This window comes from Berghia stephanieae, unplaced genomic scaffold (assembly GCF_034508935.2).
Source record: "Berghia stephanieae isolate SIO BIC M18660-M18661 unplaced genomic scaffold, UCSD_Bste_1.3 scaffold1935, whole genome shotgun sequence".
Taxonomy (NCBI): domain Eukaryota; kingdom Metazoa; phylum Mollusca; class Gastropoda; order Nudibranchia; family Aeolidiidae; genus Berghia; species Berghia stephanieae.
Genome location: NW_027622996.1, coordinates 6,505 through 11,024, shown reverse-complemented (window position 1 = coordinate 11,024; position 4,520 = coordinate 6,505). Strand labels below are relative to the sequence as shown.

At 61.7% G+C, this 4,520-nt stretch overlaps 1 non-coding gene and 1 pseudogene across 1 annotated transcript; both read right to left on the bottom strand.

Annotated features, from left to right (window-relative positions):
* Positions 1–566: 566 nt before the first annotated feature.
* Positions 567–723, bottom strand: LOC144961254 (5.8S ribosomal RNA). Its single transcript, XR_013643111.1, has one exon. It is a non-coding gene; the product is annotated as a 5.8S ribosomal RNA (ribosomal RNA).
* Positions 724–928: 205 nt separating this feature from the next.
* LOC144961255 (small subunit ribosomal RNA) lies at positions 929–2,976 on the bottom strand (annotated as a pseudogene).
* Positions 2,977–4,520: the final 1,544 nt, after the last annotated feature.

Below are 4,520 nucleotides of genomic sequence, written 5' to 3'. Positions count from 1 at the left end.
CCGCAAGGGCCTGGCACCCGCTCTGGGCAAGCCACGCTCGAGAAGACTCGCGCGGCGCTCCCGATCCCGCTCGACACCGACCCGAACGCTACAGCTCCCCGCGGGCACGGGCCCAGGGGGTTTCAGCGCTGGGCTCTTCCCGCTTCACTCGCCGTTACTGGGGGAGTCCCCGTTGGTTTCTTTTCCTCCGCTTACTGAAATGCTTTAGTTCGGCGGGTACCCTCGTCCGATATGAGGTCGGCAGATCGCCCCATCCGTCGGGTTCGCCGCGCGTCGTTATACTTACTTCCCCGCATACCCCCACGAAGCCCTCGCTCGCGTGTACATCGAGCAGGCCCGAGGATTGAGGAAGAAGCAGCCGATCGCGTGCGTGCTTCCCCGTCTTCGGTGCGCGTCTTATTCGTCGTCCCCCGCCCATACCCAGAGGCCGGGTGGGGACGACGTCTCCCGTGGTCAGACGGGAGCCCTCGATCTACGGCCGCCAGTCGGGCCGAGACCCGACCGGTACGGCACGTCGCGCCGCTCAGTCCCCCCCGAGAAGACCGGTTGCGGCGACGTCGTAGGGCCGACCCTCATACGGACGTGGCCGGTGACTTACGCCCACGGCCGCAATTTGCGTTCAAGACGTCGATGTTCAATGAGGCAGCTGCAGTTCACACGACTCAATACGGCTGGCCGCACTCTTCATCGACGCGCGAGCCGAGTGATCCACCGCCAAAGGTTGTATTTATTTTCTCTCGCTTAAGGGCCAAACGACGACAAAGGGTGGGGGGGGCAAGCGTTGCGCGCGCGGTTACTCGCGGCGCAACGCCGCCGCCCCGTTTATCAGCCTGGACCGCTCCCCGGCCAGGGAGCAGCCCGGCCTCACCGGACAGTGTTTTAACCCTTCACCCGTCGGGCGGGCGGGCTGGGGGCAAAACGAAATCGGACGTGATCCTACCGAAGGTTCACCTACGGTAACCTTGTTACGACTTTTACCCTCTCGGGGCAGCGCAGTTCGGGCGACATCGCGACGACTGCGATTTCAGGAGCCGAAGCTCCGTCTCGCCGGCCACTCCGGGGCCCTGGCTGCGCCGTCCACCGAAGGTAGCGACGGGCGGTGTGTACAAAGGGCAGGGACGTAGTCGGCACGGGATGCTGACCCGTGACTACGTGGCATTCCGAGTTCACGGCCCAACTCGCAGGAAGACCGACCCCGGACATGAAGACTCCTACGCTCACGGTCTACACCGCGCCGGCTGGCGCCACCACTGTAGCACACGTGCAGCCCAGGACGTCTAAGGGCATCACAGACCTGTTATGGCTCCATCTCGTACGCACTGCTCGAGGTCAATCCCTGCAGGACGCGGCCTGCGCGACGGCGGTCCGGGGCACCGCCTCTCCCTGAGTGGGAAGACCGACGCCCGACCCGAGAGCCGAACGCCGACCCAACCCGTGAGACGGACCCCTCTTGACCGCCGTTTGTTATCCGCCAGGGCAGAGTCTCGCCCGTTATCGGAATGAACCAGACGGATCGCTCCACGGGCTAGCAACGGCCATGCACCACCACCCACCGAATCATGAAAGAGCCTCAGTCTGTCAATCCACGCGGTGTCCGGACCTGGTAAGCTTCCCCGTGTTGAGTCAAATTGAGCCGCAGGCTCCACTCCTGGTGGTGCCCTTCCGTCAATTCCTTTAAGTTTCAGCCTTGCGACCGTACTCCCCCCGGAGCCCAGGCACTCTGATTTCTCCGGGGCCTCGCGAGGCTTCCCCACAGGGGACGTCCCCGCGTAACCGGTCGGCATGGTTTACTGTCGGAACTACCGCGGTACCTGATCGCGTTCGTTCCTCCGACTTTCGTTCATGATCAACGAAGGCGCTCTTGGCCGGTGCCTTCGCTCTTGTTCGTCCCACCGCGATCGTCGGATTCCACCCCTCCCGCGGTAGTACGCCGCCCCCCGGCCGTCTCTATAGACCTCGCCCACCGCCCCCACGGAGACCGGTCCCGTGGTTACATTGCGGGGCGGTGGCGTCATCACATCGTTCCGAGCAAAGCTGTGCGAGCACGACCTGCTTTGAGCACTCCAATTGATTCAGGGAGAACACCGCCCGTACCTTAGTGTCGGCCCAGATACGCCACGTACCAAGCCGACACGGCTTAAGACGGAAAGAGACTAAACCGGCAGCGACGGGCAAGCGATGCCCGGCGAGATCCGTCGCGAGGGTCCGGTTGCGGCACCGGAAGGCACCGCTTGCTCCATCCCCAAAACCACGACGGTGCATAATCGCCGGGGCAACGTCACCCGCGGTTTGTCGCTGCCGTCACCTCAGAGATCCAACTACGAGCGTTTTAAACGCAGCAACTACAACATACGCCATCGGAGCTGGAATTACCGCGGCTGCTGGCACCAGGCTTGCCCTCCGATAGGTCATCAACGGCACGTGTTTGGTCTACGCTCAATCCGACCGCTAGGCTCGCATGCGAGCCCAGCCCCGACATTTATCTTCACTACCTCACCGTGCTGGGAGTGGGTAAGTTGCGCGCCTGCTGCCACCCTTAAGCGTGGTAGCCGTCTCGCAGGCTCCCTCTCCGGGATCGAACCCTGATCCTCCGTCACCCGTAGCCAACACGGGGGGCTCTTGCCCGGGCCGTCTAAATTTGATGGGACGGCGAGCAAACGGGCACGCCGCTAACAGCGGTCGTCACATACCCAGAGTTCGCCTCAGCCTGGCGGGCGGCGTTAACCACCCGCCGCCGGTCAAGATCCTAATAAATGCGCCCTCTCCCCGCGGAGGTAACCCCGTTAGGAGGAGGACTCGTGTGCACGTATTAGCTCTGGGATTCCTACAGGTGTCCGGACAAACATCGCCCACCCCGTGTATTATCGCCGATATACTGAGCAGTTCGCGGCTTCCCCTTCTGTGTAGGGTGAGCATAGGCGTGCATGGCTTAACCCTCAAGACAAGCATAAGACTACAGGCAGGATCAACCTGGTAGCGTATCCATTTCCAACCCGGCGGGACGGACCCGCTGGGACAGGAGGCTACGGGCGCCGACGACCGAAGCCCAGACGCCGAGAACTCCCAGCGCTCGACTCCTTCGCCGACGGCCCTTCTCGACTCTACCGCACAAACGTTCACCCCTTCGGCCTTCTCGCTGCTGGGTCGGACTGCTCCGACCGCCCGGACACGCTCGCGCTCACACGACTCTAGGTCCTCTACCGAGGAGCTAACCTGGGACCGACTCCGGACTCTCCGACCACCGCTCGTCCAGGCGCTGGTGACCGTGGGTGTACCAGAGGCCACCGCGCGCCTTTCGGCTCGCCTTGCTTCAATTTCAATTTTTCCGACCGACGACCGCCTTCCCTACTATACGTCCCAAACCCCTGGTAAGGTAGCCCTTTTCCTCTTGCGGACTACTAAAAAAAAAAATTTTTTTGGTGCAAATTCAGATTCGACCCCAGGCACGTATGGCAAACCGAGCCCGACCTCCGAACAGCCCGAATTTCCCATCGCACTACTCTAGCGAAGTAGCGGGAACGCGTTTAACGCCGCGTAAACGGTCTTCCGAGCGAGTACAGGGCCCTAACGGGAAGGGCCCCGAAGTTCAAAACCGGTCGGCAATGGGGAGGTCCCAGGTGCGATCATAGGTGGTGGGTTTATTTCATTCAAATTCGCTCCGTAGAGGAAATGCGCTCGACCAAAGTTTTTTCCCTCGGCCCTCGGAGGGCTTACCGCGGAGCGTCCCGGCGCTAGAGTCCTTCTCGGCCGTAGCGAGAGCTTCTTACCCCAGGGACGCCCGTGCGGTAAAGCCTCGAATCGACGAGGCGATAAAATCGTATGAATAAAGCTCCCAAACCGGGATTTGAACCCCGGCAGGGTTGGCCGGCCCGTGGGCCAACTCGATCGAGCCCGAGTCGTCGATCGCCCGACTCTAGCGAAGTAGCGGGAACGCGTTTAACACTCCGCCAAGCGAGTACAGGGCCCTAACGGGAAGGGCCCCGAAGTTCAAAACCGGTCGGCAATGGGGAGGTCCCAGGTGCGATCATAGGTGGTGGGTTTATTTCATTCAAATTCGCTCCGTAGAGGAAATGCGCTCGACCAAAGTTTTTTCCCTCGGCCCTCGGAGGGCTTACCGCGGGAGCGTCCCGGCGCTAGAGTCCTTCTCGGCCGTAGCGAGAGCTTCTTACCCCAGGGACGCCCGTGCGGTAAAGCCTCGAATCGACGAGGCGATAAAATCGTATGAATAAAGCTCCCAAACCGGGATTTGAACCCCGGCAGGGTTGGCCGGCCCGTGGGCCAACTCGATCGAGCCCGAGTCGTCGATCGCCCGACTCTAGCGAAGTAGCGGGAACGCGTTTAACACTCCGCCAAGCGAGTACAGGGCCCTAACGGGAAGGGCCCCGAAGTTCAAAACCGGTCGGCAATGGGGAGGTCCCAGGTGCGATCATAGGTGGTGGGTTTATTTCATTCAAATTCGCTCCGTAGAGGAAATGCGCTCGACCAAAGTTTTTTCCCTCGGCCCTCGGAGGGCTTACCGC